The sequence below is a fragment of the Arachis duranensis genome, chromosome 4 (assembly GCF_000817695.3).
Source record: "Arachis duranensis cultivar V14167 chromosome 4, aradu.V14167.gnm2.J7QH, whole genome shotgun sequence".
Taxonomy (NCBI): Eukaryota; Viridiplantae; Streptophyta; class Magnoliopsida; order Fabales; family Fabaceae; genus Arachis; species Arachis duranensis.
Window position 1 is genome coordinate 6,973,596 of NC_029775.3, and position 12,821 is coordinate 6,986,416.

Below are 12,821 nucleotides of genomic sequence, written 5' to 3' on the forward strand. Positions count from 1 at the left end.
AGACGGGGCTGAAAGTTGCCGTCATCGTTGACATCGAGAAAAAGGTTCGAATTTGAGAGAAGAGAATGGTGAGCGAGAGGAAGTCGAAGGAGAGAAAAAAAGACGAAGAACGAACCAGCACAAAAAAAATTAAAGACATTGAGAGAGAAGACGCAATGAGGAGAGGGAGGATGCATGGTGTCGTCGTCGTCGAAGGAACCGCCGTCGGAGGGAGACATTGTTGTTGCAGCAAGAAGCACAGATAACCATTACTAAAAAACTGCTTATTACAGATAGATTTATAAGCATATTTGGTCTTTATTACAGACAGATTTTTAGTTACCAATGGATTTTGTCCATCAGTAAAAGCCTCGTCGAAAATTATTTACCAACATATTTTTCTCTGTTATCGACATATTTTCTTTTGGTAATCATCCCCTCTATTTCACTAAAAACATCATATTTTTCGATAGATTTTCTGTCGGTTACTAGCATCAAACTTTTTAATAGATTTTTTGTCAGAAACTAGCATTAAACCTTTCTACAAATTTTCTGTCAATGATTAGAGCTTAGAAAAGCATTCAAAACTCTGAATAGAGACAAATTTTTTGTCTGTAAATCTGTCAATAAGGTAAAACAGATTTTTTTTAGATTTTTCCATTACAAAAATAAAATTATTTTCATATAAAATAAATATAAATTTAATCAAGACAATTTTTCATCCAATTTTTATCTAACTTGTATTTGAATATTTATAGTATTTCAAAAAGGATCCCGCTAGGGAGACAATGGACTATTTGTACAATGTGTACAATGGGCTATTGAGTTACAAAATGAACATCCCTAGTACTCGGATGATTATTCTAGATAGTATAATCATCCAAGTACTAGGGATAATAAACATCTTCCCAAAAGCTTAAACTGATTTTGGGGTTCACCAAGGATCGAACTGTTGACCTTTCAGATCTAGAGGTCTAATACCATGTCATGATACCACTCATCCCAAAAGCTTCAGCTGATGGAAAAAGGTAACACTAATGGTTATGGGAAAGTATGAGGAGACAATATTCTTATTGTACAATACATACAATGGGGTTTAATTGAAATTAAAATTAAATAGGTAATTAATTAATTTTGATTTATTTCTAATTTGAAATTTGAAACAAATTAGGATTATCGTCAGTTATAAAATCAGAACAATGAACTCCCTCCCTCAAGACGGCATGACCTCCATTCTCTCGATTAATCCGAGAATCTCGCCGCTTCAGCCCTCCGTCCGACACCACCGCCATCACCACCAGCAACCACCATCGCCTACCCCCTCTCTCTTCCCTCTCTTCTCTTTTTTTCCCTCTTTCTCCATTTCTCCTCAATCCCCTGTACGTTACCCCTGGTCTCTGTGCAAAGCCCAACCCTAGCGAGAAACCCCAGTGCAACCCAGCAGCGGCTGAGCTCTGTGCCACTACAACACCGCCTCTGCTACCCATCTCTTTTCATTCTTCCCCTTTCACCAACACATGTTCCATGCTTCCTCCTATCCGTGTTCTTTCGTTTATTTATTTTAACTAATTTTTAATTCTTCTTTTAGTGTTTAGATTAGGCTTAGATTAATGGATTGATACTTTTTGGATTCCAAAATGTTTGATGGCTGATTTTTCTGGATTGATTGCTGCTTAAATTGAGTTTAAAATTCCTGTTAAAAAATTTTGCACACCATATGTTCGATGAAATGTATGAGTGAAACTTTTTGTTTAATTCTTATGTTTGACCATCATTTGTCTTAAATTTTATTATCTTTAGGCATCATAATTCAGAATTGTGTAATTTTATGCTATTTTTAATGATGTTTAGATTGAGTTTTGACATGGCACTTGATTATTAGTTTTGTTTAAACACCAAATTGGTTTAAAATTTTAAATTTGGTCATTTGATTAGTGTAATTTAAGAAGTGCATATCATGTTTAGTTAAGTGAATTGAATGAAACTACTTATTCATGTATGTTTTAAACATTCCACATGGTTGCCATTAGATTATTTTAAATTCACATCCTTATGCCTCCATGCCATGCATGCACAAACAAATTTGGTCACAACTCACTTCACAGTTAGAAATATATGCTCTAAGTGGCTAGTTGATAAGTAATCACCCATGATGTGCTTGATGCCTAGAGACCCGCATGAATCTTATTAGTGTAGTATATTGTTAAATAATATAAAATAGAACTAACTGCATTGTTATTGTTAAGAGTTTTGCTGAAAATGTAAATTAAATAGAATAAAAAGAAGCATGCATGTTTAGATTAGGAATATATGTATGAGTATACATGATAGATGGCCTATGTATTAACAATGCAACTGAGTAATAAAATAAGTGCATGGTGGTTGTATGTGTTGCCTTTTGATATCGGTGGTACACAGTGTGATGTAGCACAGAGAATAGGAGTAGTTAAAATACTTATATAATAGGTAAAATAAAATAAGTAATTTAGTTACTATCAATAGGTGATGTTGATGCATTTTTTTCCAAGTTAATATGGGTAGGATGATGTGGTTCAGTTATATTTGTATATCTTTCTCTATGGAGTTTAGAGAGGATTTTTTTGCATCTCATTTACTAATTGTTTATCTAAATAGTTTTCATGATTTGATTTGGGTTATTTCGTGATTATAGGTCATGCCACTATTGGATGTTACTGAGGTTGGAAGTGAAGAGATGGATTTTAGCTACATGGTTATCTTCAAACAGACACGTGGGATGTTCATTTCTGTAGGCGATTGGATGTTCAATTTATTTGTAAATGTGGATGGTTATTATTGGCTCGCTATTTCTATGTGATGAGTGCTATTTATGACTTAATTGACTATCATGGTTTGCAAAAGCTTTTTCATTAACACATTAATTTAGTGGGTATCTGGTCGTGATAGGGAAAAAAATAACGCTACGGTATTTTCAGAGCCAATCTGGATGTTCATTTTTTCTAGATTTTGGATGTTCATTTTCCACATATAACCGGATGCTCAATATCATAGAACAATGGATTGTCAGGCTTCACATTCATCCAGTAGCTCATTGTTGCATCCGTTCAAAATGAATCAAATTAACTAGTCCCAGGGTCAAATATCATGAGGGCAATGCTTCACCAATTCAACTCATTCAAAATAGGAAAATGAAAAACATATATCCTTGAATACATTCATAATTAAAAAAATGTCATAATAGTAACTATCTAGATGGTAACTTTCACTTTCAATCATTATGCCTAAGAGAATCCAAAAAAACACAATCACAGCAACTTAACAATAGTTATATAAGATCCACGGTTACGTCCCTCTAATTGCACAGGTGTTAATAGTCAATTTCGTCCCTGAGAGTGTCCTCGATCTCCATTTTCGTCCCTGAAAGTCAAAATTAATAATCAAAAAGGTCCTCGAAAGATACCCGTGTTGATCACGTTCGTCTTTCCGTCTTCTCGGTTGATGAGATGGCAAACGGCCGCTTACGTGGCCCATTAACTGCCAAGTTGGCAGTGAAGCAGGACGACGTCGTTTTGGCTGAGTGAGCCAGTAACGTTGAAACGTCGCCGTATTGTCTTCTGACGAGGTTTTGAAGCGTTGCGATGCCTTACCCCTGTCTCATATCAACCATCACTTTGTCTTTCACTCCAAAACGTGTCGTCTCCTACAAGGTATGCCCTAAGCATTTGACCGAAGCTCTGCACCACCCCGACAAGGATTGTTAGTGCTGGTAGACGATTACAGTGGAAAGGCTTTGGCCGTTGAATGCAGAGTAGATGTTATACTGGAGCAGCATTGCTAGTAAAAGAAGGCATTGAGACGTTGAGAGGTAAGGATTGAACTCATAATATAATTTCTTACTTATTCTGTGATGTGGTGTATTGTTACTGTGGTGGTGTTAATGTTCATCTGATTTAGGGTTTATTAGTGTTGTTTTAGCATTTTTGTGTGTGAGGTTGTGTTACTTTGTATGGCTCTGTGACAGTAGTCAGTGATGTTTGAATTTAGTGATGGTTCTGTTGCATGTTTTTTTTGGGTTAAATGTTGATCGGTACCAACTGGGTGTAGTAGGTGGTGATTGATACAGAGCAGTTGTTGCCGGTTATGTTTGTTTATGATGTTTTCGTGTTTGTCATTGTAGATGGAGGGTCCTCCCATGATGTTTGTTTTTCACCATGGTGGGTTGTTTAGGACGGGTGAGGATGGAGACATGGTTTATGAACCTGATAATACAGAGGTATTGATGGGTGTTGAGGGAGACACACTTGATGTGTTTTTTGTAAGGGGTTACTATAAGGAGCTGGGATACATTGAGGCTGGCAATTGTTGGTGGAAAGTTCTTGGAGTTCAGATTCCATCTAGGTTGAAGAAGTTGGTGACAGATGCTAACTTGATTGCAATGTGCAAGGATTGTAGGAGGAACCACCATTTGATTAACCTATACTTTGAGGACTGCATCTCACAATCCTGTGTAGTGGACAACATAGGGGAAGGTGTAGTTCTTCTGGAAGCAGGAACTAGTAAGAAGAAGAAGTTCAGTTTTCAGGCCAAGATGCACCACTCCCAACCTGTGAAAACTCCCACAGTGAACCACCCTCAGCCAAAGAAACCAACCTCTGAGCCCACTAAGGCAGCCTCACAGCCCAGTAAGCCCAAAGCTCAGCCCAATAAGCCCAATTCTCAGCCAACAAAGCCAGCCTCACAGCCCAGTAAGCCCAATAAGCCTTATTCTCAGCCCACCAAACCAACACATCAGGCCTCAAAGACCACATCTCAGCCCAAAAAGGCTCCCTTGGAGTCAACAAAACTCCACCCTCAACAAACCAAAACCAACAATCAGGGAAAGACAGCCCCACATTATTCCAAAACATCCTCTCAACCAGCCAAGAACCCAGAAAGTGATAACAAGAAAGGAAATACCAGTGCATGCAGAGTAACAAGATCCGGAAGAACTGTAAGAGAAGGTCCCATCCAGGATGAAGATTCTGACTCTCATGACTCGTATGAGAGTACTAAAGATGAGTTGTACAAGCCTGCGAAAGTTCTAGGAGACAATTTATACAGCAGTGAAAGTGATATTGATAGTGGAAAAGGTTCACAAAGAAAGCAAAAGCAAGCTGAAGCGAAGGAGAAGCATAGGCCTCCTAAGTCTAGAATAGCGGATAAAGAAATTGAAACTGATGACTCAAGTTATGAGGCTTTCGAAGATGAAGAAAGCTCTTAATCTGGTAAGCTCTCAATCTGGATTGCTACTGTTTTAATATTTCATTTGGCCAGATTTTAATGTCTTGCTTGTTATGATTTGGTAGATGCAGAGGAAGATGATGATGATCTTGGAAGTTTCTCAGATCCTGACTCATGGCATTTAGAGGATTCTGGAAAGGAGTTAGACTCTGATGAGGAGACACATATTGTTTATCCCCAATATAATGAAAAAACCAAATTTGGAAACCTGAAGTTTAAGGTTAGTATGACTTTCAAATTAAAAGCTAAATTTATACAAGCCACTAGGGATTACACTATCCAGTGGGGCAGAAATATATTATTTACCAAGAATGATAGAGTTAGTGTTAGAGCTGTTTGTAAGTCAGATGATTGTCCATGGGTGGTTTATTGTGCTTGTAACAGTAAAGATTTGTCTTGGCAAACTAAAATGCTAGTTGATAATCACACCTGCCTTAGAAAGAGGAAAAATAGGGCTGCAACCCAAATCTGGACACTTAGCAAGCTAGTACCTAAGCTTAGAAAGCACCCAACTATGAAGCATTGAGAGGTGTATGATTGGTTTGTCCGAAAGTGTAATGTGTACCTCAATAGCACATGCATCACCAGGGCACTAGGAAAATTGTAGAGGGTGATGAGATAGCCCAGTATGGTTTGGTGTGGGATTATGCAAACGAGTTACTTACTAGCAATCCAGGATCCAGAGTGCAAGTTGGTGCATGTACTGCGGTGAGGTTGGACACAACAAAAGAGGGTGCGCAAAGAAAAAGGCTGTGGGTGCTGAGGAACATGCCAAGCAGATGCAGCTACAATTGGCAGTTGTTACCCCTGATCCAGAAGGTGCTGAACCCGAAGTAAATGCTGCCCCTACTGATACTGATATTGGTACAGAAGCTGAGGCACCTATGCCTTCACTTCCATCACCCACTCAGGCTGACTCAGAGAGTGAAACCAGTGACTCGGAATGCATCCCACCAACCCAGGAGCCCCTAAAGGTAGTATCATCTATCATCACTCCTAAAAAAATTTGAATGTAGCCTAATCATGTCAGAAACTCATTTGGTACTAGATCATACAGGATCAATTGATTGGTAGGCCACTTAAGTTGCAAGTGATCAAAAGAAAAGCAAGGTTAACGTCCTCCCCTAAGCATGTTGCAACTGGATCTGTGGCTGTTTCTGCTGAGACCATTAAGGGAACAAGTTCTGGAACTGCTAAGCGGTTGGAAAAATTCATGACCTTTGTGCCTACTCCAGGCTTCAACGTTCCAAGGAAGACTGATGACAAAGTTTGATTTGTTAGGAATGTGTAGTTGTTGACTCATTTTGTGTATGAAACAACATTCTGTTTGTTGCTTTTGTGTCTGGTAATTTAGTATATGGACAATGTATTTGTCAGTTAAGAACCTTATGACTTTGTTCTGTTATTTCTCTATTAAGACAATGTGACAATTAACCGTCAATCACAACTTACTATTAAGATTAAGATTACTTACTATCTTCATTTTGTTTATGCCTCAACATAATTCATGCAAACACAGAATTAATTGCCAAATTTTATAAAATTATCCACATTTGACAGGGAATTGCTTCCAACTTCAAATAACTACTCCCATCCAAATCAACAATTTCAATACATCATTACATGTTCATAGAGGATAACTGGGTTCATTTAGAAGTACATAAGAAACAACAAAGTATCACAGCTACTACAAACAGCAAAATCATCATTAGTTTCAAAGCTCTAACTTCAGCTTCCAAAGTGCCCAACTTCCATGCCACCTTCACCCTCCATTCATCATACTCACCTTCAACCTCCATATAAACTCCTGCATCTTTCTTTGTACCACACTCACCCACTGCTTTAAATTCATCATCATCAACCCACTTAAAATAATTGCAGTGACTGCCCTTCTGCAATTTCAGATGGGAGTAAACAAAAAAAATCAGAGAACACCCAACAACATATAAGAACATGAAAAAGCTTTAACTTCCTTTACCATCAATCACCCGGTACCTTGGACATGCATGGAACAATCTATTCGGATTTTTCGCTGTCCCAGATTTCTTAATCACATTCTTCAACCCACAAAAACATAATCCATCATGAGCATTCACCCTCCTCCTTCGCATCGAAACACTGGATCCATGACTGTCGTGCGATGCATGTGACAAACCGCCACCACAACCACCATCTCCTCTCTCCATCCACGCAGCCAACCAGGGATTACTCCTCCTACTTACCTCTACTGCCACCGAAAGTGATCACCTCGATGTATTTATCGTTCAAATTGGGATTAGGGTTTATAAACTCGAAGGACTAATTTGATTGCTTAAACAAAACTTATCTTGTCAGCAACATCCTACAGCCTGGCATTGGCCAACTTGGCAGTTAACGGGCCACGTAAGCGGCCGTTTGCCATCTCATCAACCAAGAAGACGAAAGGACAAACGTGATCAACACGGGTATCTTTCGAGGACGTTTTTTATTAATTTTGACTTTCGGGGACAAAAATGGAGATCGAGGACACTTTAAGGGACGAAATTGACTATTAACTCAAAAAAAACTAATCTCATGTCACGCTGCTGGCACCTGCAATACATTGCAGTATGTTTTCAAATTAATAACCAATAAACAAGATAGATAACACGACAATGTAACATTTAAAGAATTCAGTCAATATTTGTCTAATCCAGTGAATATTTTGTTGTTGTGCTGCTTCATATGTGTTTAGACTTCGACTAATATAGGACAGCAAAAAGACTTGGTATTTTATGGCTTAGATTTTGGCTTGCGTTGTGACGTAACCAAGGGTAGCAAACTGAGTTAAGTGGGGTTATTGTTATATTTGTGCAAGTATGATCTGAATTCTAAAATTACAAAATGGGCTCGAAGCTTTACATGTTCAAATAAAGCCAAAATATAATGACATATATACTACCATAACTGGATTAAGAGTAGCTGAGTCCAGAATTAAAACTGAATCCATCAACATCTGGTTTTTCTAACCCCCTACGGTTAAACACTTAAACATGTTATTATATAGTAAACCTGGAAATGGCAGAAACTTGCTTGGACAAACATATTGAAATTCTTAGAAAAATATTGCTCATGTAACCATCTATTAGGAACTTCCTTCAGCAATATTTATTCATTTTTGGAGATTGGTGCATTAATATTGGCCTCACTACCTTGTACTGTTTAATATTGGATGTTGTCTATGGTAACTAATAAGTAGTACCTATATCACTTAAAATTAGTATTTGGTAGCTCATATCAAAAGCCAGTATTCGTATCATGAAAAAATACAAACCATGAAAGAATACGAACCATGAAAGAATTAACAAAAGAAAATAACATCCGATTTAATCCTCCAGTGGACCATGTAATAAGCATATCTAAATAAAATAAAAACTATAATCAAGTATGGATACATGTAAATGTGAAAACCAACAATTTGATTACTTACTACAGTTTTCATCCAATTAAAGGGACAAAAAAAATCTACCATGAACACCAAACATCCAATACCCAGCTAAAGTAACCATCCAATTACATGGAAAAAAATTTATCATTATCACCGAATATCCAATAACCTACTAAAGTAACCATCCAATGATGGTCAAGAATAAGAAACCAGTGATCAACTGGTTTACGTAACATCACATCCAAAGGTCCACACCGGACGGGAAAATAAAATGCTATTTAAACTAGTTTAACAACCTTATTCACCTTTCCCGCTCAAAAGTTATATCAATTGCAACGATCTCAAACAAGAACTAATTTCACATGCTCGAACATACTAAAATTCTATATACTGCATTTTCACCGTGTAAAATCAAGCAAATAAGCAACATACACTCTCTACACTACAAACTGCAAGGTGAATGATGTTTCATGAAAGGAAGAAACTATCCCACTTAACGTGGATGCTCGACGACGATATAGTTCTGTTGTTCGTGTTGGTCCCGGTAAATAGTTCACGTCAGGCGGCGAAGCTGTTAAATCAATTGTAACAATCTCAAACAACATCTAATTTCTCATGCTCCAAAATAATAAAATTCCATTTATTTCTTTTTCACCATGTAGTTTCAGAAAAATAAACATATTAAACACTCTATAAAACAAGTACCAACTGCAGGGAGTAATCATGAAAAGAAGAAAGTAAAGCAATCAACTTGGATGGTCGAAAGAGGTTCTGGAACACGTCCGTTGGCGAAACAAAGAACAAATACGCAGTTGCAAAAAGTACACCGGTGATGCTTCCGCCGAGGGCGATCAAGAGTGGCGCTTGGGCCCAGCAACTTGCGTCGGCAGAAAGGAACGAGTGTGCGATCCCGACGCTGCCACCGACGGAGATCGATCGCGAACAGTGGGTCTTCAACGCAGACGTGTTCCAGGTGCTGCTGCAGGTTTCGATTTGGACAGCTAGATGGCGGTGTGGGGGAAGGTGAGCAGTGAGGATGAGGTGTTTTGGTGATAAGGTAACACGATGAAAGGGGTGAATTAGGGGTAAATTCCTTTTAGGGATTACAATTAGGTTATCTGGGTGTTTATTATTATTTTCAAATATAAGTGGGCTAGATAAAAAGCCCATTTACATATTGTATATATATGTCATTGTCTCTCTAGCGGAACTCAATGGTTATATCTCTAATACTCCCTAAACCTCCATTGTACACATTGTACAAATATTCCATTGGCTCCTCATACTTTCCCTTTAAAAAAATAAACAAGTTTATCGTATTATCAAACTAGAATAAAAGTACTACTATAAACAAGCAAGTCAATTCATAACATAAACACATGTGTATTGATATATCAACTATAATTCTCAATGTATTATTCAACCATAATAAAAATATCAGTTATAATCCTCAATGTCATCTTTATCCTCATCATCATCATCGTCCTTATATGAAGAGATTGAGGGTGGCACGACGGCAGTGGTAGTGGAACAATACTGAAACTACTTGACGCTCTCACTTTCTTGTAATAGCTAACATAAGTCTCATTCCATTTCTTCTATTTCAGTTTTTCCTTCTTGGTCTTTCCAATTACCCGGTCTAACTTCTCTAGTTTCTTGTGAGTCTTTTCGAAAGGAACCAAGCGTGTATCTAATAACTTACTAATACGTTCATCTGTTTGTTAAGTAACACATTGGAAAATCTCTTCATTGAGATTGTGAATTTATTCTCGTAAATCAGAAACATAACTTTGATTTATAGATGCTCTTAGTTTCTAGATACAGAGTTGGCAGAAGTGGTTTCAAACTTAATGGAGAACCAAGCCAATACCTATGGTTAATTATACACACTCCGAGCATGAATCCTTGCTGCAGTAGAACGTTAAAACATCAGAGTTACTCACCACTGGCCATAAGTGACTAAAAAGGCGCTCTCTTTATTTCCACGACTGTTGAGAAGTCCCTGCTCAAAGGCTGCTCCATGGTTCTCCATCCATCTGCGTATAATTCTCCCACTCTCCACCTCTTACTTCCAATCGAAAAGTCACTGCCTAAGAAAAAATCAACAACAAAAAATTAAAAGAAAGGAAGAAAAGAAATCAACAGGTTGACATATTTTATTAGCAATGTACAACAAGAAACTAAAAGTGGTCAGATCAACACAAATGCAACATAACACAAGATTTCAAATTCACATGAGCCAGTAGTAATAACATGGTGGTCTGGCCACATTTGCATTCGGGTGTACCGCTGATCAGTGATGTGCTTTGCAGAGATCAATTCAACCATGACAAATGATGCATGCCACCTTTGCTTTAAACCATATATTTATAAAAGGCCATAAGTAATGTCAGCTTCAACAAAACCTTTCTGGAAGAACACAAAAAAGCCCTTTTAAAAAAAATACCCTTAAATTTTGAAAAAATATAAGTAACATTCTCATTAAGCTTATACTAAGAGATGGGTCAGAAGTCAATGGCAGTCAGGTAGAACAGGTCTATTGAGTGTTGATATATAATCACCAAAGTACAGGGAAATGAGAATATCATATGGGTTGATATGATGGGATTTTTTTTTCCTTAGTTTTTGTGGTGGTAAAAGAGGAATTAGGGTTTGTTTGGATGTCATTTTCAAAAAATATTTTTTTTAAATGATATTTTTTTAAAAGATCTTTTATAAAAATAAAAGTGATTTTATATTTAGATATTTCATGTAAAAAGATATTTTTATTTATCAATTATATTTGGGTAAAATAAGATCAAATTACTCTTTTGTTCATTTATTATGTGAAAACATCTTTTTTTTTTAGAAAAAAGATCTTTTAAAAAAAGATGTAAATTGTGGCTTCTCAAAACAAATGTTTTTTTTATTTTTCTAGTGCGTTTACTTTTATTATTAAAAATTTTTATCGATTTAATAACACCCAAACAAACACTTATTCCCATTGCTAAGACAATGTAAACTTGTACACCCTAACGACCTAACCTTATATTAAGGTGTCAAGCAACACAAATACAATACCTTTTTTAAATATTCTGGTTTGAATTTATTCCATGGGTCTCTTCTACTTCAATAGTTATGAAGATTTGTTGCAACTATTGCTATTGAAAAAAAAAATGTAACTTTATCATGCAAAATGAACAAACTAAAAACAACAAAGAGATTGCTACTTCAAATTCAGTAGGATGTAAAGGCAAATAATTTAGAATTCTATAAATTAAAACAGGAGTTCAAAACTTAGACGAAAAAAATACAGAGTAGTAACATCTAAAATGTGGTGAAATATAATGACGTTTTCAAAATATTTCGGAAACACTAGCAAGAATTATATTACAGGTATGCAATAGAACACAAGATTACAACATTATAGCACAGACAAACTCTGAAAATAGAAAACCTTTTGACAACTCAAACCCGAGTTTGTTTTACAAAAAGAAAAGAAGAGACAATTCTAGTACTAGTAAAATAATCATTCTCTTATCTAAAGAAATATTTGTTTCATATTTAAAAGTTGTTGCATGATTTTTCTTTTTTTTCTTTAAATTTATCTAAGAAAAAATTGCTTTAGTTGGTATATCTTGTCTTAAACCCATATCAGTTGTACAAGGTGTGAAGAGCCAGTCCTGGGTACAACTATAACCAGAGTATATGATCTGCGACTAGAAAAAAAAAACAAAAAAACAAAAGCAAAAAAAGGTTTTAAAATCCTTTATGGAGTAAAATCTGTTGTATCATTTTACAAGTCAAACAGTTAATACCAACATACAAATGCAAAAAAAGAAAAGATATAGATTACTAATTTCTTGCTTAAAAAAAAATTTATAATCAACAACAATAATACTTAATTTAGAAAGAGCATACAACGGCTTAAAAGTTAGTGGGAGTGGATCCTCTCCAGTGAATAAAAAACTGGATGGTGTGCAGTGTTTAATCTAACCATTCACCACTCTCTCTCTTATTTATTTCTGGTCCCACTATTAAAATCAAAGGTGAGAGATTGCACTGTATTTTGTCAAGTGTTAAAAAAACTGGAGAGGATCCATTTCCAAAGTTAGTACCTTGTTCGTTATTGGACCACTTGCAAGGTAAGTTTTTCATTACGTTTATAATGGAAGCCATAAGCCACTTGGGCATCCAT

The 12,821-nt window shown here is 36.3% G+C and overlaps 1 pseudogene; it reads right to left on the reverse strand.

Annotated features, from left to right (window-relative positions):
* Positions 1-10,579: 10,579 nt before the first annotated feature.
* LOC107482998 (diacylglycerol kinase 4-like) lies at positions 10,580-12,821 on the reverse strand (annotated as a pseudogene).